Source organism: Mytilus californianus, unplaced genomic scaffold, assembly GCF_021869535.1.
Source record: "Mytilus californianus isolate M0D057914Y unplaced genomic scaffold, xbMytCali1.0.p SCAF_9, whole genome shotgun sequence".
Taxonomy (NCBI): Eukaryota; Metazoa; Mollusca; class Bivalvia; order Mytilida; family Mytilidae; genus Mytilus; species Mytilus californianus.
The window spans coordinates 76,342,130-76,367,042 of NW_026262745.1; the positions used below are offsets into that span (position 1 = coordinate 76,342,130).

Consider the following 24,913-nt stretch of genomic DNA (forward strand, 5'->3'; position numbering starts at 1 on the left):
CTACATTGGCTAGAGGTATAGGGGAGAGTTGAGATCTCACAAAACATGTTTAACCCCAATGTATTTTTGCGCCTGTTCCAAGTCAGGAGCCTCTGGCCGTTGTTAGTCTTGTATGATTTTTTATTTTAGTTAATTTAATTTATATGTTTCGGAGTTTAGTATGACGTTCATTTTCACTGAACTAGTACACATGTTAGTTAAGGGGCCAGCTGAAGCCCGCCTCCGGGTGCGGGATTTTCTCGCTGTGTTAAAGACACATTGGTAGCCTTCGGTTGTTTTCTGCTCTTTGGTCGGATTTTTGTCTCTTTGACACATTCCCCATTTCCATTCTCATTTTAGATTTAATTGGAAATGGTTTTGCATTACAATTTCAACGTAGAAGTGCCTCAAATATTTTCATTTAAGTCATTCAGAAAAACGAGCGCTATTTTAATAGATCATCTGTCAAATATTGATTTCAACATTTGCATCATAAAGATAGTATATGTACATTAAGAATATATCTATATATATATATATATATGGTTAAAATGAAGTTATTTCATTCTCAAATATCTATACAATTGTGAGAAATGAAAATTGTGATTGAATTTATCCACATTTTTAATTGATATATGTCATCTAAACTCAAATATTTATTCTACACTAAGCTCTCTGTTGTTGATCCTCATATGTCGTATAAGCTTAGGAATAACGAAATCAGAGATGTAAATTTATTTAGATTGTGGTTAACTTCATGAGATAGCTTAAAAGCAGGTGTGTTATGGTAAATTTGAAGTGCCTTTTATTTGAATATGTGTATTATGAAAAAATATCACTTCATGTTCAACCTCCATACGTGCACTTTTGAACTTTGAACTTCGCTAAAATTTACCAAGCCATTTCGGAGGAATATTGCTCATTACAAAGTTGTTTTAGGCTAACTGATTGGTATATGAATGGAAAGAACAAAGAAAAAAGGACGTAGAGACCAGATGATACCTACGTTTCCGAGAGAGAGAGAGAGAGAGAGAGAGAGAGAGAGAGAGAGAGAGAGAGAGAGAGAGAGAGAGAGAGAGAGTGGTATCTTTTATGTTTTTCTTGTTTTATATCTTGCATCGATATCTGCGTTGTACGTTCTGTTGTCTTTTATTCGGTCAGCTTTGAACCATCTAGTTTTCTTTTCTTTGGTTGAAAGAAGGGAACAAATAACAAGGAGACAGTCTGAAACTATAGTCGAAGAAAAACAGAAGTCAGCATGACCAAGGCGTAAAAGTATGACAGGCAAACAACACTTTTTAAAACACTTCATCGAACTGTGCGAACACTACCTAAACCCGATAGTGATCGCAGTTGCCCAGAAAGGCTATTCAATCTTCCACAATATTAATATTCAGTCATATTTGATAAAACAACTAATTAAGTATATAATAATGGGCTATCATTTAAAGGAATTCTCCAGATTTTTTTTATTGAAAAGCGCATGGTACAATCACTAATTCTTCGAATTTTGAACAAAAATAAACTTCGTAACATATCTTTGAACCTGAAAACTAATTTTTAATAGATAAAGCTTCTTTGTTTCCTAAAGTACTTCCGTTTCCCTTTTTTCAAATATGATTAATCATTTTCTGCCGATACGGACAATATTATCTAGCCAAAAAAATCAAAATGATCCATATTTGCAGTTGTTGTTTTTTATTTATGGCAACAGCAAAAGCTTCCTTATACTATATTGATTGCAGTTTAAAATGATGAAAAAATTCCCTTGGCCTATACATGATAAATCTATTCTATTTTTGACATATAAATATCCAAACATCATGAAAACTTTAGCTTTTATTGCAATTCTTTTATTTTTGGAAGTTTTCTTTAAGAAATGCAATTTTCTGTAAATATTGAACAATCAACATTTTATTTTGCATTTGATTTTGGAATTGTGGTATTTTGTTTTATAAGGTTCATATAATTTTTAGAAAAAAAATATCATAGAAGTACCAGAAAACAGCATTTAGTTTAATTCTTGCAAAAATATTTCAACTTTAACCTTTGACCTTGATTTAACGAAAATTGCACCGTATGAATTATTGACGACCGGACAAAACAGAAAGTACGGTTTATAAGTTTTCGAATGATATATAATATAGCTGTATGTTAAGTGGGTGCATTAAAGTCTTTAATTAATCGTTTTATTTAAAACTGTCACTCGACTATTAATATAAAACTGTAATATGTGCCTAAAGACCTTCGAAATTGGCATGAAGAGTTAATATCTCGGAATATTTCGCTTTCAAAACGAATTAAATACTGAAATAATGGTTGATAATATTTAGATTAACTTACAATTCACAACTAAGATATGACAAGCTATTAAAAACATCCTTAACCAAATTAGAAAATCCATTATCTCTATTTAATGTACCGAGGTAGAAAATCGTCTTGAAGTCTGTCCAAGTAGAAGACAATTGATAGATAATAGGTATTCTGAAAGAATTCATGTGTGCAACAACGGATTGTTTATCAAGAATGTGTCAACAGTATCATTTAAATACATAGCGGGGGTAATACATTGATAAAACGAATTGACAAGTAATCTGTCTACCTTTTACCATCAAAAATCGTACAATAGTATTACGAGTCGTGGTATAATTATATATAAAACAAATATACACAATGACTAGAGGACGAGTATGTAAACAACTTCAGTTCATCACACTGCGGTCGTCGATATAAAAATAAGAAGTTGTGGCATGATTTATATATCCACCTGGGACTCAGAGACGATAATAAACAAAACAATTAAAAATCAACAATGAGCAGAAGCCTAACGATATTTTATTATAAAAAGCCAACATATGTAACTTTCGTGTTTACGGGGATATTATATTGTTCGTTCTTTCAAAGAAATAAGGATATTTCACCGTTTAATTTACAAACACTTATTTTAGAAATATTATCTGCAATACATAAAGGTGTTTTTGTTTCTAATGTTAGTTCTAAGGAATTGCGTGACAATAAATGGCTTATGGATATGTATTTGTGATAACAGTAACGTTACAATTTTATTACACCATATGTGCATTTCAACAGTTATTATTTCTTCAGTGATGCAACAGTACTCCTGTAGAGGTATTAACCCATTGGTAGTAATAATAATCACGGTATCATTTGTACTGAACATGAAACTTATTTTGACATTACAAATTTCTTTAGTGATGCTCGAGGATAAAATATTAGAAAAGTAAAAACCTACTACAAACATTAAAATTTCAAATTAAACAAACGTTACCAAAGGTATAGCTTTACTTTTGGCTTTCCATTTTGTAGACACATTCGTCATTAAAGTAATATTAAATCAGAGAAAAAATAGCTTAAATCAATAAAAATTAAATTTGAACGGTAGACACTGTTGTCTTTGCATTTTTAGTATTGGTCATTACGGAAAACACCGATTTAATGCATGATCAGATGACACGTGAAACTTATACAAAACTATTTCCTATGATAATTGGGACGATATCATTTCATAAAGGTTGTCTTTTGTCGATTCATTTAAATCCAACTTTATCAAACCATTGTAGATCTTTAATTTGAGGTTCTATATATCTAAAAGCTGGTTGAGAATGACTTACAAGACACGCTGAATGAGGAAGTCCAAACTAGCATAAAAAACGATGCGAATATATCATGATTTGCCATTTCAAAGATTTACGTGCATTGGGTTGATCATATCCAGTACATATCAGACGGTATTAGAATGGAGATGCAAACCCGCCCGAATCCTGAAAAATGTCAGCTGCAATCATAATGTATATACTATATAATTACATGTTGTATATACAATTAGAAGGTCGTTATTTGTTATTAATTCATTTTCGGGATTGTCTGGCGTTCGTCTATCCTGCCGAGAAAGAGGGATTTTTAAAACGACATTAAGATGTGGTCATTGTTGCACGTTATTTTTTGTAAGGCATACATACTGTGTGAGTGTTTCCAACGTTCCATTTTAAGTTTCACTTTTAATTTTTAACGTTTGTTCACGGTTGACTCACTTTGCATCTCCACCTTAAGTTGTTAATTAAAAACCAAATCTTATAACAAATTCATTTGTTTGTCAAACCTTGAAATACAAAACATGTGATATTTTTGTAATAAAACAGATTTATTTAGAGTACTTTTTTTTCAATCCAACAGGATATATACTGATGTTCACAAAACAATATAATTGACTTCAAAAGAATAGTTTTGCTTTTATTTTATCATAAGTATGGTACATGTATGAGCATGCGAAAGTATGATATCCGTAGGGGACTATATTTTTTTTATCGTAAAACATAAACCACAATGGTATCGACACTGAAAGATGCCAAACAAATACTGTTAGGTTTGTATAAGGAAATCCATTGCTTTAGAAGTTGCATTTGTTTTGGATGAAAAGGTTTACCAGTTTATGGTGTCTCAACTTGTTCGTGTATGTAACAACGTAATTGATTTTAACGAAAGAAATCTCTGTATTACTGAAAATTAATTACACCAGGATTTAAGCATACAAGCAAAATAAATAAAAGACAAGAATACAAAATTGTTTTACCATAGAACAATAACACAATGACGGGATGTATAAGTACAGAGCCACGTCGAAGGGATATCACTAAACACAGACTAAACAGTATAAGTAATATTCATAATGACAAACAAAAGAATATAATTTCACGTTATCAAGATGATATACAACGTCAGTACCTAGAAACTATACTTCAATATCATCGTGTATAATTTGTAAAGTTGATATGGAATATTTATTAACAAGGTCGTGGTACCTTCCAATGAACGTCTTTTAAGAAAAAGGACGAGACGTTCTTTGACAGGTCCCTGGTTCGTCAACTTTCTGCTCAGACACTTGTGACGTTTTACAAAGTCTGAGTAGGAGCTGCAAGCTCTTGAATTACGAATAAGTTGGGAAATGTATACCCCATATGCAGGTAAAGTTGATATTTTGTTACTAAGGTGGGGGGAATTGATTATTTCAAAATCAAAATCGTCTCGTTTGTCATAGATTCGGGTACTGAGATGACCATGTATGTCAAATTCGAGGTATAAGTCGAAAAATGAGGCGGAGTAAGCCGTGTCTGTTGTTTCTTTAATTCCTAGTTCTGGGGGATATATTGATGGAACCCAATCATAAAAGTTTGGATTGTTAATGGAAAGAACATCGTCAATATATCTGAATGAGTAATTAAATGACCTGGCTTCTTTGAACTTCTTGTTTTTGACAAGTGTCTGAAGAAACTCAGATTCATATGAGAATAAGAAGAGATCGGCATGGAGAGCGAACAAACACTGAACGAATAAATCTGTGTGTATTTTGATTGAAGACTAAAGTTTACTTTGATTATATACAAATATAAACTTTACATGGCATATTGCGAAAAGAAGACTTAAAGCATTGTTTAAATCAAAACAGATGAGCCATGAAATTCCGGAACAGCATTTTAGTCAAGCATTCAGTTCAGAATAATGAGTGATATTGACTCCTTTTTTAATGTTGATGTCAATATGATTGCAGGATCTTTATCCAGGTTTGTGTTATTAAGTATTAAGTCTCCTTCATGGTTTTCAAATTTTTTTTCGTGTTTTGACGCCATTCATTCAATGTCGCTGTGTTACCTTTTTATCTCGATTTATGAGCTTAGAATGTCCTGAAGGTATCCCCTATTGCTTCTTTTTAGCAAACCAAAAGTACAATCCATCAATCAGTAAACGATAATGTAATAGTCCAATTCTAATATTGCTAGAATTCGCATCTATATTCTTTAGAGAGATTCAACAAAAACAATGTATGTGAAGTTAGCAGCCGGTTCGTTATTCGATATTCAATATCCAACCGGCTGCTAGCAGTCGGTTCGATATTCAAATTTAGTTGAAAGTCATAGAAAATTCAAATATTTGATAATATTCAAAGCATGATTTTCAGAGTTAAGAGGAGTGAAAATATACGTAGGAAATCGTTTAAGGTCCCCTTTTAAGCTGTCGTAAATTCTCGAATATAACCCCTTATGTAAGTTGCATATTTGTCTTTATGTAATATAGATTTCTATGAGTAAAACATTATCAAAGATGTAATTTTATACATAATATATGATACAAAAACAAAAACCGATCACTACAGAAACATTTAAAAATATAAATAGAAATATTTATGGAAAGCCCCAAAAAAAGAAATGTATAGTGAAAACCTACCGGAGACCGCTGAAATGACGATGAGACCCCCCCCCCCCCCCCCCTGGTCTTTCAATGTCCATATAATTCGAGGAAATCATAGACTCTGTATATATAAAGAATGTATCAAAAGGATTTCCCACAATAATGTCATCTTCGATATCTACGGAGGGCTTAGATTGTCACTTTTCAGCTAAAAATTGTCAAAATTTCAGGACAAAGGGCACATGGCAATGGTGAGAGCTCCCTGATCTCTCAATCTGCCTTATATTAAGCAGACAGTTAGTTAATAGGTAGATGCAAACGTGACTAAAAGGAATCTGGGTAGACTTCCTGTCGTCTATGTTTACGGAGGGCCCAAAGTGCCAGTTTGATATTCAAAATATATAGCGAAAAACTGCCGGAGACCGCTGAAATGACGATGAGATCCCCCTGGTCTTTAAATGTCCATATAATTCAAGAAAATAATAGAATCTGTATATATAGAGGTTGTATCAAAAGGATTTCCCAGAATGATGTCATCTTCGATATCTACGGAGGGATTAGATTGTCACTTTTCAGCTAAAAATTGTCAAAATTTCAGGACAAAGGGCTCATGGACATTTAAAGACCAGGGGGATCTCACCCTCATTTAAGCGGTCTCAGGTAGGTTTTCACTATAGTTTTAGAATATCAAACTGGCTTTATGGGCCCTCCGGAAATATGGAAGGCAGGCAGTTTACCCAAATTCCTTTTAGTTACGTTTGTATCTACCTATTAACTAAATGTCTGCATAATATTAGAAAGATTGAGAGATCAGGGGGCTCTCGCCATTGCCCTATGCCCTTTGTCCTGAAAGGTTGACAATTTTTAGCTAAAAAGTGACAATCTAAGCCCTCCGAAGATATCAAAGGCGACATTATTCTAGGAATTGCTTCTAATACAACCTTTATATATACTTTTTTTAGTTGATTTAGTTGAATTTCATGGACATTGAAAGACCAGGGGGTCTCACCTTCATTTAAGCGGTCTCAGGTAGGTTTTCACTATATATTTTGAATATCAATATATCCGGTTGGATATTGAATATTGAATATCGAATAACGAACCGGCTGCTAACTTCACATACATACAAAAACACAGAAATGTCACACCTGATTATACTGATTTTCGTATCGTACAAACTGACAAAAAATGTATTGTACCAATTACCACTGGAACAAGGATCCTTTGATCGAGATTATTTGACGATGCCTTTTTTCAAAAGAGAATATAGTTTAACAAGGTATAACACTTTTAAATACAACATTTGTTTTTAATCGAGGCAATTAAATTGAGAAAACATTCCCATAGAATCAATCAGAGCAAATTTGGATATCAGTCAAAACTATAATTTATTCTATACTTCAACATCCACTTATGTTTCTTTTGTCGTTCATCTGACACTCTCAATGTTTATAAATTTACATAGGATCTTGATTACATCGTTTGGTGTAAAGCAATGTTTTTCACTTGTTTCAGACGTAAACAAATTTGACAGATAGAAATCTTAAAGTACTTCATATTTATCAAAATACGCACTACTTTTCTTTATTACACGCATCTGTATCATGTTGACAATTTAATAAAACATGAATATGCATGAAAATAATTTAGGGTATATAAACTGATGTTCCCTTTAACAAATATCAGCACCTCGTTTGATTGACAAAGCGCAAACGTTAGAATTGTAGGACACATAGCGCATTTCATACATTATTGATATAGGTAAGTAATGGTATTGTGGTAGGACTGTTCCATACTACTGGTAGTTATTAGAAGATAAATTAAGTGAACAAAAATGATTTCGGCAAATATAACTTTTTTAAGTATACATAATGGATAATCAATTTATCTTTCTGAAGTTCAGTAGCAGATGATAATCACCAAATATCATCGATGTGGTAATTTTTTTTTTTTTTATTTATAATTAATTCTTTTAAATTATTTTCAATGTTGGTTGATTTCACTTTCACGCTGTTTTGATTTGAACACATTATGTTTGCTACTCTGTTTCAAAATAACAAGCTTATTAAAAGAATGTTATGAATTGATAGTATATAAATAAAGGAAATAAACAAGCAGAGCAAAATGAAGGGTCCGTGTGCTTGAAAATTTGGCGGGAAATAAGACTTATCATACATTTACCATTAACACCCTTTTCGCTTATTAAATAATGAAATGAAAACATAACAAGGATTTTACAGCATTTTCAAATATATCTTTTGAAACTATATGTAATAAAGTTGGTCGATTGGTCTTTAGCGCTGGATACCGTGCAGGTGGTATTGCCACAATGTCACAGAGGCAAATGTTCGAATCCCGCTGAGAAAAGAATAGTTATCTGCTAACGCAAACTAAAAGATAAAGATTTCTTGGGGTAAATTTCAGACGAATTATATGCATACATGTATACACATATGTATATACTCTACTATCAAAACACATATATATGTTTTGTTTGCTGAAGAAAACCGAACCAAAACGATGCGTTAAGGGGTGGACAAATTTTGTCCTTTTTACATAGTTTGTGTTGTATTTAGGCAATTTAAGTCATAATAAAAGGTAAAAAAAAAATAATTAATTTTCACAATGTATTATAAAATTAAATTGTATTAGAAATTAAACTGCTACTCATATAAGAAGCTTTTCATCATAGATAAGTGAAAAAAGAAACGCACACTAGTCTATTTGCAACAATAACATTCATTTCCCCACGTTTATTCATTTTTATTATTAAGAAGAGATACCGTTATCCTGTTACAGTTACAGCTATTCTGCTTCATTAAAAATGAATTAAATCAATATCTGTTGAACCTTTGTGTTGTAGATCAACTTTATAACAAAATCGGCTAATTTTCATTTGTATTTAAGAAATTATTATTTTTGATTAATTTGACGACAGAATATCATTAAATCTGTTATTTTGACTATGAAAAATATTTTATATACGATAAGTAATATATGAATATGTGGGATTTGTTTCTTGATTTTCTGTGTACAAAACGATTTTGTATAAAAACATAACCAAAACTTTATTTGTAATCTATTTTTTACTAATATTTTTATTATTATTCTTATCTATTTTTACACCCTCTTTGTATTTTCAGGTTACCTGTTTGTCGAAAGATGTCGTCAAAATCTATTGTTATGTTTCTATTTACCTTAGCTGCTACATATGCAGGTATCAGTTTTTTCAACTTTGTTTGCTATATTCGTATCTACTGTAAAAAGGTCAGTTAACTTATTTTCAGATTCTTTGCCGAGCTTTGTAATTGCTACATTAACAATTTATACAGTTATAATATAGCTATCAAGGATAACTAGAAGATGCCCGCGAAGTCGCAGTACAATTGAGCAAGTGTTGAAACATTTTTTTTAAGTTTTTAAATTTCCCGGGCAGTACGTTGACTGAGCATGCGCGAAAGCGTATAAGACACACATCGATAACGGTCTCTGAATTTGGATATTTTCTCAAAAAATTGCGTTTTCTGTGGAAAAAAAATTGTCTCAAGGACAAATTTATGAAGTACAAAACACTACATTTATACGTCATATCACAAATATTTCCGACTTTGTATGGTGTCAGGGGAATTGTGGCTCAATGAAATCGGTATCTTCCTTTAGTAGTATAGATGATATACTGTTTTCGAACAGCCTCATGATTTCCCGATCGATTTTGACAGCAGAAATTGCGATTAACTTACAATAAGTTATTTGTTGGTGTTGCTTATAAGCTGTCAGTTATATTATTTCAAAATATGAGGTTTTTGGTTCATTAACCAATAGGGAGTTAATTCTAATGCTAAGACAATTTTGAATGCAATGTTAGATAAGCTTTCTTACGGACTTTCAATTTATCTTTATCACAATTGTTTTGTTTTACTCTGTTTAATTTTTTAAAAGAATTATTTTATTTGTTTTAATTTTAGGGTTTATATTGCGAAACGTTTTTGTTAAACGCAAGGATTTAGAATAGGTCTGATCTTGACAAAAAAGTTAATCGCCATATGCATTGTACACATTTTGAGGAAAAGCAATTACCCTGAGTGCCTTTTTCTATTGGCATTAATTGTTAAATTGAATAATGGGATATAAATCGTCGCAAGCATTTTTAAACTGTCTGTTTAATGATATTGATGTAGTTTCTATTTAATAACACCTTACTCTGTGCATGAATATAAATATATATATATATGGCAGTCAGCAGGGTTTAAGAACATCAGTTGTTCGACCTGCTAGTCAAATGCGTTTTGTTAAAATATACTCTTTCACTCATTTGGTCTTTTGGAATATGTTGTTTGTGCTGTATTTAGACCCCTCTACCAAGAAATTTGTTTTGCATGCACACGTATAAAAATTGCGGTTGTTTTCCAACGCAATCATAGGTTTGAACGTTGTTTTCAATTTAGACTTGTTTATATTTTTTCGTTTGGGCTTGTATTATGTTTGCCTTTGGGTTTATATGATCCGTTCATCCTATTTTGACTATTTCAAAATTCAAGAGTCTATCCTAAATTGAGGTAAATTATATGGCCTTCCAAATACCGTTTCGAATCCTAACATCACTGAAGAAACATTAATTTTCAAAATCCGGATATGGTGTGCAAATTTTTGCACCTCATGTTTGCGGTATACCATCATTTCCGCAAGTTTATTGTTTTCTGTTCAGTAATAAACTAATAATAAGATCTTTTTTGTTACATCTTGTGAATCGTTTATTTGGCAATCGCCAATGGCAGTCAGCAGGGTTTAAGAACATCAGTTGTTCGACCTGCTAGTCAAATGCGTTTTGTTAAAATATACTTTTGCACTCATTTGGTCTTTTGGAAAATGTTGTTTGTGTTGTATTTAGACCCCTCTACCAAGAAATTTGTTTTGCATGCACACGTATAAAAATTGCGGTTTTTATCCAACGCAATCATAGGTTTGAACGTTGTTTTCAATTTAGACTTGTATATATATATATATATATATATATATATATATATAATTCGTCTAAACATCAGCCCAACAATGTTAGATCTGTAAATTTGCTTTCGCAAATTTTTCGTTTTTCCCTCGCCGGGATTCGAACTCATGCTACTGAGATATCGTGGGACCAAATCGCCTTGCACTATATCCGACGCGCTAGACCACTCGACCACCTAGGCTCTACATATAATAAAGCTTTCGGTGGCCGGGTGTGACCTTTCCTCGTCAGGTTTAATCTAGCGTCGTAATACAGTACATGATATATAAGGCATGAAGATGGAATTGTTACAGATCAGCTGAATTATCTAATAATCTAAAATTTCCAAACACGGCGCAACGACATACCTAAAATAAAAAAAGTAGTAATTTGCGATATGAGCTAGCACAACTTAAAATTCCAAAGGGGACGACAGTTAAGATGTTACAACAACTGCATGGAAATACATTCCCAATAAACAGCACTGACCGATCTAAGCTTGTGTAATATTTCAAATTTGACAACGGTAGAGTAATTAAAACAGAGGCTGCGTATTTAAACACCCCAAATAAATAGCAGTTTGATAATGATAAGAAAAATAATTGAACGTGACTGCGTACTTTTACAACCATCCCAAATGAGTAGAACCCTGTAATTAAAACTAGTATAATTAAAAAATTCCTTAACAATGTAGGAGTTTAGTTCAGAAGCCGGAGTTACTGGAAACAAGTGATGGCATGAAAAAGAGTGATGATAGGGAAAATGAGTGAAATATTCTATGTTTTTTTTTTCATTTATGTCCTCTGGGGAAACTCCTTAGCTTATCCAAAACCTTTCCCTAGCAAGTCTGTCGGCCCTTGACCAACCCTCGTTGTGGTGTATGATTGTGATGGTAAGGTTTTTGAACTCAGCTTGGGCGTGCCCAGGTGATCTCAAATGACGACTTACGTCGTCACCTTTGGAATTTTAAGTTGTGCTAGCTCATATCGCAAATTATTACTATTTTGTGAAGGTATGTCGTTGCGCCGTGTTTGGAAATTTTAGATTTGTACTAGCGTCTCTATGATGTTCTGGTAAAACTCTTTGATTGTATAGAAATCAAGATTGCTATAGTTTTATAATCAGAATAGATTGATAGGATTTATTTTACATCGTGATCATACTGATGAAGGATAAATGTATCCGAAATATTTATAGTTACATTTATTTGTTGGTGATGTTGTACCCTTTTAAACTGGTTATATATTATATTTTGTAGTGTACTGTATCATAATTATATGATCCATCGCCCCGTAAGATTCATCGTTGGCTATTATTCAGTCATTTTATATATATGAATATATAAAAAAAGAAAAAATTAAAAATGCATTAATTTGGACAATATAGATTTTCTTTTTTTCCTTAATTTCCGTCAAATTATAAACCTTATCCTTTTTGTTTTAAATAATGGTATGATACCTTTATACTGGTACATGATTCAGTCATAAGGCATTTCGTATTAGTTTTATAAACATGTTACCATTGACAAAGTCAACCATAAATGACTTTGTTTTAGAAGTAAGCTTGAAGTAGTAATCTTTAACTAATTTCTTGGACTTACACATGTTACATAACATGCATAATTTCCATCTTCATTTTCTAATAACTAAACTTGAAGTTTATTCTAGGACGAGAGATCTTTAATAATTAATCTCTAAAACACTTGGTTTATGTCTATACGGTTATTTTTGTACAAGTCAAATGAAATTGATTAATTTGATTAAATGTTTTGTTTTGTTTTATATTCGGGGTATTCTTGAACGAAAGACAATCATCATATCAAATAGGGTACATACATGCAACTGTAAAAAAATGCAATTCAATCTTGTTTTTGTATTTGTTAATAGATTGTTTGTGTTTATTAATGTTGATGTGTAAATGTAGAAACAATTTAGAGGTTTGGTGGATTTATGATCGCTTGTAGGCCATCAAATGTTAATTTATCTATAATTGGTACTGTTATAACTATTTCTCTAATTCTTACTCGATTTATCCTTTTCCCGACCTATTGATTATCTTTATTTAATCAACGTGTGATTCGTTTGATTTCATTTCTTCATTGGTCAATATTCGATTATGACGTCAAAATTGTCTTGCTCTCCTCTGAAACTACCATTGTGACGTCATGAAAAAAGGCGACCATGCCTGATGACGTCACAGGAAGCTTAAGAACACATCTTTTTTGCAGATCATTCGAAACGAAGGATTAAATTTGTCTGTATATCGATTAAAAATCATTAGAGAAACAGATTCCACCACCAAATCTCTTGCAATACGATATGTATCCACTCTCGGCGAGCCTCGCGTTTTAAATTTGAAAATTTGTCTGTCTCGAGTGGATAAATATATCTTGTCTTGGGGAGGGATAAATCCTACTTTGTAAAGAATCACTCTGATTCCAAAAAAAAATTCGCTGAAACTGACATTATCAAGATACTTGATTTCTTGATTGACAACATATTTGTTACGTTTGGAAGACGTGTTTTTCAACAGACTGTCGGAATTCCAATGGAAACCAATTGTGCCCCTCTTCTTGCCGACTTGTTTCTTTATTATTATGAGGCTGACTTCATACAGGAACTTCTTAGGAAGAAAGATAAGAAGTTAGCAATATCCTTTAACTCTACGTTCCGCTATATAGATGATGTTCTCTCACTAAATAATACAAAATTTGGTGACTATGTTGAACGAATCTTTCCCATCGAACTAGAAATAAAGGATACTACAGATACAGTTAAGTCTGCCTCATATCTTGACTTACATCTAGAAATTGACAATGAGGGTCGGTTGAAAACAAAACTTTACGACAAAAGAGATGATTTCAGCTTCCTAATTGTGAACTTTCCATTTCTATGTAGCAACATTCCAGCAGCGCCTGCGTACAGTGTATATATGTCGCAGTTGATACGATATTCCCGGGCTTGTGTTTTCTATCATGATTTCCTTGATAGAGGATTGCTGCTCACAAGGAAGCTATTAAATCAAGAGTTCCAAATGGTGAAGTTGAAGTCATCCCTTCGTAAATTTTACGGACGCCGTCACGAGTTGGTTGACCGTTATGGAATAACCGTTTCACAGATGATATCGGATATGTTCCTTATGTCGTAACTACAATACCCTCCCTTTTCACGAATGTGACTTACCGAATTAGACTATTTACCGGATGTGTAATAACATAAGCAACACGACGGGCGCAACATGTGGAGCAGGATCTGCTTACCCTTCCGGAGCACCTGAGATCACCCCAAGTTTTTGGTGGGTTCGTGTTGCTTAGTCTTTGGTTTTCTATGTTGTGTCATCTGTACTATTGTTTGTCTTTTTGTTTTTGCCATGGCGTTGTCAGTTTGTTTTCGATCTATGAGTTTGACTGTTCCTCTGGTATCTTTCGTCCCTTTTTGATGCAGTAGTAGAATCTTTATGTACCATGCTATGCTTTATTTTTCAGTATCTAGCACAACAGATATCACACCTGGTAAGTTCTTTATCTTTACTATATAATCACAATTGTTTCAAACATATTGTCGCAAAATATATTAAATTAGCTATTAAGTGTTGAATCATCTTGTTAATGAGTACTTCTTGTTTGGTGTTAAATGATGACCATCTATTGTGATAGACTATATGTCCATAAACGAATTCATAGTTTTACTTAATATGAAGACGATGTGGGGTTTGCAACAAATCATATGAGAATCATACGACACCAAACATGCAAAAGTGAGATTGTATGGAGAAAGAAGTTAAAAATGGTCATTATTTACTATTTGAACGTATCAAAAATGCGGATAATCCGTGAAATTGCACATTTATTTTGACGAGAAAAATGACGTTGAGAGAATTAGAATTTGCAATTAGGATGACTGTGTGTTATTTCAAAAGCAGTATTAGAAACAGTCATCGTATAATGTTAATTTTATCATGTCAGCGGCAGAGTCTTTACAAGCAGGTGGCATCATTCTATCCTAGTGTTTTTACCTTGAAATGTAAATTTTAGTTGAAAAGACCTCAAATTCAAATATTTATTAATTGGGTTGATGGTAGTACAGAATCAATGTAATTAATTTCACTTTGTTGAAGGGTTAATCCTCTTTGGACATTGAAATTGATATTAAGTCTTTGAATTTAAGCCAAATTGACATGGAAAGTTTCAAATCAATTCATTTTAATTTATTTATATGAGTTAGAAATTATCAGACACATGTTATACATTTTGCAAAAAACATCAGTTAAAACGAATGGTTATGTAATGATGTTATGATTCTAATGAAGATTTTGATATCTTTCTGCGTTTAAAACATTGTTCCTGTACATTATCAACGTTCTTTTATATATAGATATACAATGTATGCACGTTTGTTGAATATGAAAATCAGCTTGATACTGTTCAGAATAGTTATTTGTCAGAAATTTAAAACTGTTTGTTTGTATAGAAATCAAGATTGCTATAGTTTTAAAATCAGAATAGATTGATAGGATTTATTTTACATCGTGATCATACTGATGAAGGATATCTGTTATCCGAAATATATATAGTTACATTTGTTCATTTTATTGTTATTTTTTGGTGATGTAGTACCCTTTTAGACTGGTTATATATTATATTTTGTAGTGTACTGTATCATAATTATATGATCCATCGCCCCGTAAGATTTATCTTTGGCTATTATTCAGTCATTTTATATATATAAATATATAAAAGAAACATTAAAAATGCATTATTTTGGACAATATAGATTTTCTTTTTTTCCTTAATTTCCATCAAATTATAAACCTTATCCTTTTTGTTTTAAATAATGGTATGATACCTTTATACTGGTACATGATTCAGTCATAAGGCATTTCGTATTAGTTTTATAAACATGTTACCATTGACAAATACAACTATAAAGGGCTTTGTTTTAGAAGTTAGCTTGAAGTAGTAATCTTTAACTAATTTGTTGGACTTACACATGTTACATAACATGCATAATTTCCATCTTGATTTTCTAATAACTAAACTTGAAGTTTATTCTAGGACGAGAGATCTTTAATAATTAATCTCTAAAACACTTGGTTTATGTCTATACGGTTATTTTTGTACAAGTCAAATGAAATTGATTAATTTGATTAAATATTTTGTTTTGTTTTATAATCGGGGTATTCTTGAACGAAAGACAGTCATCATATCAAATAGGGTACATAAATGCAACTGAAAAAAACATGCAATTCAATCTTGTTCTTGTATTTGTTAATAGATTGTTTGTGTTTATTAATGTTGATGTTGTGTAAATGTAGAAACAATTTAGAGTTTTGGTGGATTTATGATCGCTTGTAGGCCATCAAATGTTAAATTATCTATAATTGGTACTGTTATAACTATTTCTCTAATTCTTACTCGATTTATCCTTTCCTGACCTATTGATTATCCTTATTTATTTAACGTGTGATTCGTTTGATTTCATTTCTTCATTGGTCAATATTCGATTATGACGTCAAAATTGTCTTGCTCTCCTCTGAAACTACCATTGTGACGTCATGAAAAAAGGCGACCATGCCTGATGACGTCACAGGAAGCTTAAGAACACATCTTTTTTGCAGATCATTCGAAACGAAGGATTAAATTTGTCTGTATATCGATTAAAAATCATTAGAGAAACAGATTCCACCACCAAATCTCTTGCAATACGATATTTATCCACTCTCGGCGAGCCTCGCGTTTTAAATTTGAAAATTTGTCTGTCTCGAGTGGATAAATATATCTTGTCTTGGGGAGGGATACATCCTACTTTGTAAAGAATCACTCTGATTCAAACAAAAAAATCTCTGAAACTGACATTATCAAGATGCTTAATTTCTTGATTGACAACATATTTGTTACGTTTGGAGGACGTGTTTTTCAACAGACTGTCGGAATTCCAATGGAAACCAATTGTGCCCCTCTTCTTGCCGACTTGTTTCTTTATTATTATGAGGCTGATTTCATACAGGAACTTCTTAGGAAGAAAGATAAGAAGTTAGCAATATCCTTTAACTCTACGTTCCGCTATATAGATGATGTTCTCTCACTAAATAATACAAAATTTGGTGACTATGTTGAACGAATCTTTCCCATCGAACTAGAGATAAAGAATACTACAGATACAGTTAAGTCTGTCTCATATCTTGACTAACATCTAGAAATTGACAATGAGGGTCGGTTGAAAACAAAACTTTACGACAAAAGAGATGTTTTCAGCTTCCCAATAGTGAACTTTCCATTTCTATGTAGCAACATTCCAGCAGCGCCTGCGTACAAAGTATACATCTCCCAATTGATACGATATTCCCGGGCTTGTGTTTCCTATCATGATTTCCTTGATAGAGGATTGCTGCTCACTAGGAAGCTATTAAATCAAGAGTTCCAAATGGTGAAGTTGAAGTCATCCCTTTGTAAATTTTACGGACGCCGTCACGAGTTGGTTGACCGTTATGGAATAACCGTTTCACAGATGATATCGGATATGTTTCTTATGTCGTAACTACAATACCCTCCCTTTTCACGAATGTGACTTACCGAATTAGACTATTTACCGGATTTGTAATAACATAAGCAACTAGACGGGTGCCACTTGTGGAGCAGGATCTGCTAACCCTTCCGGAGCACCTGAGATCACCCCCAGTTTTTTGTGGGGTTCGTGTTGCTTAGTCTTTGGTTTTCTATGTTGTGTTATCTGTACTATTGTTTGTCTTTTTGTTTTTGCCATGGCGTTGTCAGTTTGTTTTCGATCTATGAGTTTGACTGTTCCTCTGGTATCTTTCGTCCCTCTTTGATGCAGTAGTAGAATCTTTATGTACCATGCTATGCTTTATTTTTCAGTATCTAGCACAACAGATATCACACCTGGTAAGTTCTTTATCTTTACTATATAATCACAATTGTTTCAAACATATTGTCGCAAAATATATTAAATTAGCTATTAAGTGTTGAATCATCTTGATAATGAGTACTTCTTGTTTGGTGTTAAATGATGACCATCTATTGTGATTGACTATATGTCCATAAACGAATTCATAGTTTTACTTAATATGAAGACGATGTGGTGTTTGCAACAAATCATATGAGAATCATACGACACCAAACATGCAAAAGTGAGATTGTATGGAGAAAGAAGTTAAAAATGGTCATTATTTACTATTTGAACGTATCAAAAATGCGGATAATCCGTGATATTGCACATTTACTGTAAATTCAGAAATTATAGCGTTCATTTATTATTGCGATTTTTCAAAAATGGACAAGAATAGGAGTTTAATTATTGCCATTTCAGAAAAATCTACATACAGATCTATGTTTTAGTTATCAAAATGCGAGTTCTTATTATTGCGATACTCACCTAGTCGCATTATTCGCATTAATAAAAATCTCGCAATAATTTCTGAATTTACAGTACTTTGACGAGAAAAATGACTCTGAGAGAATTAGAATTTGCAATTAGGACGACTATGTATAATTTCAAAAGCAGTATTAGAAACAGTCATCGTATAATGTTAATTTTATCATGTCAGCGGCAGAGTCTTCACAAGCAGGTGGCATTATTTTCTATCCTAGTGTTTTACCTTGAAATGTAAATTTTAGTTGAAAAGACCTCAAATTCTAATATTTATTTATTGGGTTGATGGTAGTACAGAATCAATGTAATTAATTTCACTTTGTTGAAGGGTTAATCCTCTTTGGACATTGAAATTGATATAAAGTTTTTGAATTTATGCCAAATTGACATGGACAGTTTCAAATCAATTCATTTTAATTTATTTATATGAGTTAGAAATTATCAGACACATGTTATACATTTTGCAAAAAACATCAGTTAAAACGAATGGTTATGTAATGATGTTATGATTCTAATGCACGTTTGTTGAATATAAAAATCAGCTTGATACTGTTCAGAGTAGTTATTTGTCAGAAATTTAAAACTGTTTGTTTGTATTGAAATCAAGATTGCTATAGTTTTATAATCAGAATAGATTGATAGGATTTATTTTACATCGTGATCATACTGATGAAGGATATCTGTTATCCGAAATATTTATAGTTACATTTGTTCATTTTATTGTTATTTTTTGGTGATGTAGTACCCTTTTAGACTTTTTATAGGTTGCACTTTGTAAATACAGCTGTTTCTCAAACCACGCCTCTTTTGGGGAGATATATAATATTCATAGATATGTTAATTTGTTAACGTACTGGTTCCCATTTATGATCTCTGTGTTTCATCTCATAGAGACATCACTTGGGAATGTAACCAGTATAGAAAAACATGGTAGCGCCTAAATTTTAATTCTTAGGAGGTCCAAAAATGGAGGTAAGGGTAGTATAGAATTTTAGTATAAGTTTAAACTCTTAGAAGTTCAGGGCATATAAATGTTGAAAATATGCCGCACAGCCCTATATTTTGACCTTTGAATAAAATAGTAGTGCATATAAACTTTCCGTTCTAGGATATTATTTTTCACAAAACTTCATAGTAAAAGTGTCACAGTTTTAGCCGCAAAGGGAGTTCCTATGGGAAATTGAATTGTCTATATTTACAGAATTGCAACCTATATAGGGTTAAAAATTAGAACATACAGAATTTCATAAAATCTCGTTTATCTCAGAGATTGTGGAGAATTTAACTCAAATATGAAGTTTTATAAATATTTCATGAAGATTGAGAAAATCCTGGGCCTTAACTATGATGAGTCAGCATAAATTCACAGTTTACAGTATGCATTGTTTACTTAAAGCCATGAGTTAAAAATAAATTCATAAAATATGCCTTTTTGAAATTTAAATTGTTTAGAAGTGCTTAGATTTACACTTCGCAGTCATTGCAACTCATTGATCCTTCTTACATATTTTTGGTGGGGTGTTTTTGTCCTGTCGATAACCCAAAAGTAAGCCGTAACACCTAAATGTGCTTTTTTGTGACCGCGGCATAAAAAGTACAAAAGACCTCAATAAAACTTACAAGAGTGTGTTCTATCCAAAATATGTACTAAATATTCCACATTGCTAGAAACATGGAAAAAATTTAGGAAATGTGAGGCCCCAGGGGCAAAAAACAGAGAAAAATGCCTCCCCCTGGGTCATAAAACAGATAATCTAACTTCTAAATGCTATGATTTTATTATTTTAAAGGTCTTTTGTAAAGAAAACAATAACTGTGCTAGGAAGTTATGCAAAAATCAGATGTTAGCAGTCATTTCTATCAAACTTTTAGTGAATTTATGCACCAGACTGATATCTTCATAAATACAACTTTTACAAATATGGCTTTGTTTAAACACTTCTAGTTCATATATTAACTAACTTATGTTAGATATATGGTTAGGGATGATACTGTTGTAACATGAATTCTAAACTGACCATTTGAGGCAGAAATTGAGAACTTTCATTGACAAATAGGCATACAGTAAGATGTGGACTGTAGACACAGGCAGGATTGGATACTTTGTATAATCTTGAATGTTGGAATGATTAACTACTAAGCATTACATTTATAGTATTTTAAAATGCTTTCAATTTGTTATCAAAATAGTTTCAAACAGGTTTTAGACAGTTCATGTCAGAAAACATGCACATAGGGTAAGCTGGCAATAATTAAAGTCTTGTTTTCAAATTCTTTAAAAAATTGAAACAGGGGTAGGTGTATAAAATGTACTGTAAAAGGAAACTTAGAGTATATGCAGTGATTTCTTTAAGGCTATAATTCTGATAAATAAGTATTGTTGTGAGAAAAAGTGATTTTAGAGAGTTTTCTATTTGAATAAATGTTTGTATAGGTTGCACTTTGTAAATACAGCTGTTTCTCAAACCACGCCTCTTTTGGGGAGATATATAATATTCATAGATATGCTTATTTGTTAACGTACTGGTTCCCATTTATGATCTCTGTGTTTCATCTCATAGAGACATCACTTGGGAATTTAACCAGTATAGAAAAACATGGTAGCGCCTAAATTTTAATTCTTAGGAGGTCGAAAAATGGAGGTAAGGGTAGTATAGAATTTTAGTATAAGTTTAAACTCTTAGAAGTTCAGGGCATATAAATGTTGAAAATATGCCGCACTGCCCTATATTTTGACCTTTGAATAAAATAGTAGTGCATATAAACTTTCCGTTCTAGGATATTATTTTTCAGAAAAATTCATAGTAAAAGTGTCACAGTTTTAGCCGCAAAGGGAGTTCCTATGGGAAATTGCATTGTCTATATTTACAGAATTGCAACCTATATATTATATTTTGTAGTGTACTGTATCATAATTATATGATCCATCGCCCCGTAAGATTTATCGTTGGCTATTATTCAGTCATTTTATATATATAAATATATAAAAAAAAATTAAAAATGCATTATTTTGGACAATATAGATTTTCTTTTTTTCCTTAATTTCCATCAAATTATAAACCTTTTCCTTTTTGTTTTAAATAATGGTATGATACCTTTATACTGGTACATGATTCAGTCATAAGGCATTTCGTATTAGTTTTATAAACATGTTACCATTGACAAAGTCAACCATAAAGGACTTTGTTTTAGAAGTTAGCTTGAAGTAGTAATCTTTAACTAATTTCTTGGACTTACACATGTTACATAACATGCATAATTTCCATCTTCATTTTCTAATAACTAAACTTGAAGTTTATTCTAGGACGAGAGATCTTTAATAATTAATCTCTAAAACACTTGGTATATGTCTATACGGTTATTTTTGTACAAGTCAAATGAAATTGATTAATTTGATTAAATGTTTTGTTTTGTTTTATAATCGGGGTATTCTTGAACGAAAGACAGTCATCATATCAAATAGGGTACATACATGCAACTGAAAAAAAAACCATGCAATTCAATCTTGTTCTTGTATTTGCTAATACTGTGGATTCATTTATTTTCGTGGGTATTAATTTTCGTGGATAGAGAAAAAAAGACGTTTCGTGGTATACGTAAATTCGTGGATCGCTGATTCCAAAAAAAAAAAATCAGATACGTAATTCGTGGATTTCTTTTTGATTAAGGAGATCATATTACCTCCTTGTTTGGTCAATAATGAAACAAACAAAAAAGAAGGAATTCATTGAAAAAGTTTTGAATTGTCAAAATCCGCGCTTGGTCATTCTATATTAAAGGGTTCATTGAAAACTTCTATTACAATAATGAACAGAGACAACTAACTATTTGTTTGTTTTACAATTTATAAATTCTTGTCGGAATTTTATAAGGCATTCAAAACTCTATGATTGAAAGCTCATTTCCCTAATCACGATATAATAAACAGTCATATAAGTAAAAGGTGTGAAAATAAATGTTCCTGTCATAAACAATATTACCTACGGGCAATATCCCCGTACTTAATCCTATTGATTTTTAATCCCCAATAAACCAAACTATGACACGGTAATTAACAACTTGCAGTTATTTTCCATGAACAGTTTTAATCAATTTTTAAAAAGTAAAGTATCACTGATATTCGATATATTTATTATTGATTTAATCAAAATACTTGTATCTTCTATCGTTAAAAACGCGTGTTATGTTACAATGTTTATCGCTTGTCAACACTATACTAGAACTGCATAACATAACCGGAAATAAACATCCGACTCCATACACATTTCTCGGGATTATTCTTCGTTGAATTCTTAAATTCGTGGTTCGCTGTGACCCACGAAACCCACGAAAATTGGTATACCACGAATAACAATGAATCCACAGTAGATTGTTTGTGTTTATTAATGTTGATGTTGTGTAAATGTAGAAACAATTTAGAGCTTTGGTGGATTTATGATCGCTTGTAGGCCATCAAATGTTAAATTATCTATAATTGGTACTGTTTTAACTATTTCTCTAATTCTTACTCGATTTATCCTTTTCCCGACCTATTGATTATCTTTATTTATTCAACGTGTGATTCGTTTGATTTCATTTCTTCATTGGTCAATATTCGATTATGACGTCAAAATTGTCTTGCTCTCCTCTGAAACTACCATTGTGACGTCATGAAAAAAGGCGACCATGCCTGATGACGTCACATAGGAAGATTAAGAACACATCTTTTTTGCAAATCATTCGAAACGAAGGATTAAATTTGTCTGTATATCGATTAAAAATCATTAGAGAAACAGATTCCACCACCAAATCTCTTGCAATACAATATTTATCCACTCTCGGCGAGCCTCGCGTTTTAAATTTGAAAATTTGTCTGTCTCGAGTGGATAAATATATCTTGTCTTGGGGAGGGATACATCCTACTTTGTAAAGAATCACTCTGATTCAAACAAAAAATTCTCTGAAACTGACATTATCAAGATGCTTGATTTCTTGATTGACAACATATTTGTTACGTTTGGAGGACGTGTTTTTCCACAGACTAGCGGAATTCCAATGGAAACCAATTGTGCCCCTCTTCTTGCCGACTTGTTTCTTTATTATTATGAGGCTGACTTCATATAGGAACTTCTTAGGAAGAAAGATAAGAAGTTAGCAATATCCTTTAACTCTACGTTCCGCTATATAGATGATGTTTTCTCACTAAATAATACAAAATTTGGTGACTATGTTGAACGAATCTTTCCCATCGAACTAGAGATAAAGGATACCACAGATACAGTTAAGTCTGTCTCATATCTTGACTTACATCTAGAAATTGACAATGAGGGTCGGTTGAAAACAAAACTTTACGACAAAAGAGATGTTTTCAGCTTCCCAATAGTGAACTGTCCATTTCTATGTAGCAACATTCCAGCAGCGCCTGCATACAAAGTATATATCTCCCAATTGATACGATATTCCCGGGCTTGTGTTTCCTATCATGATTTCCTTGATAAAGGATTGCTGCTCACAAGGAAGCTATTAAACAAAGAGTTCCAAATGGTGAAGTTGAAGTCATCCCTTCGTAAATTTTACGGACGCCATGACGAGTTGGTTGACCGTTATGGAATAACCGTTTCACAGATGATATCGGATATCTTTCTTATGTCGTAACTATAATACCCTCCCTTTTCACGAATGTGACTTACCGAATTAGACTATTTACCGGATTTGTAATAACATAAGCAACACGACGGGTGCCACTTGTGGAGCATGATCTGCTAACCCTTCCGGAGCTCTGAGATCAGCCCCAGTTTTTTGTAGGGTTCGTGTTGCTTAGTCTTTGGTTTTCTATGTTGTGTCATCTGTAATATTGTTTGTCTTTTTGTTTTTGCCATGGCGTTGTCAGTTTGTTTTCGATCTATGAGTATGACTGTCCCTCTGGTATCTTTCGTCCCTCTTTGATGCAGTGGTAGAATCTATATGTACCATGCTATGCTTTATTTTTCAGTATCTAGCACAACAAATATCACACCTGGTAAGTTCTTTATCTTTACTATATAATTACAATTGTTTCAAACATATTGTCGCAAAATATATTAAACTAGCTATTAAATGTTGAATGATCTTGTTAATGAGTACTTTTTATACGGTGTAAATTGATGACCATCTATTGTGATTGACTATATGTCCATAAACGAATTCATAGTTTTACTTAATATGAAGACGATGTGGTGTTTGCAACAAATCATATGAGAATCATACGACACCAAACATGCAAAAGTGAGATTGTATTGAGATAGAAGTTAAAAATGGTCATTATTTACTATTTGAACGTATCAAAAATGCGGATAATCCGTGAAATTGCACATTTACTTTGACGAGAAAAAATTACTTT

At 32.2% G+C, this 24,913-nt stretch overlaps 2 protein-coding genes across 2 annotated transcripts in view; one reads left to right on the forward strand and one right to left on the reverse strand.

The window, feature by feature from the left end:
- Positions 1–24,913, reverse strand: part of LOC127714209 (heat shock 70 kDa protein 12A-like) — a 128,425-nt gene that overhangs the window by 37,075 nt on the left and 66,437 nt on the right. The gene's annotated exons all lie outside the window — the stretch shown is intronic.
- The window catches only part of LOC127714211 (uncharacterized), a 37,391-nt gene continuing 27,134 nt past the window's right edge, over positions 14,657–24,913 (forward strand). Inside the window, exons 1-3 of the mRNA XM_052220238.1 lie at positions 14,657–14,678; positions 18,042–18,068; positions 24,527–24,553. The gene's annotated coding sequence lies outside the window, so the exon portion shown is untranslated. The remainder of the gene's footprint in view (positions 14,679–18,041; positions 18,069–24,526; positions 24,554–24,913) is intronic.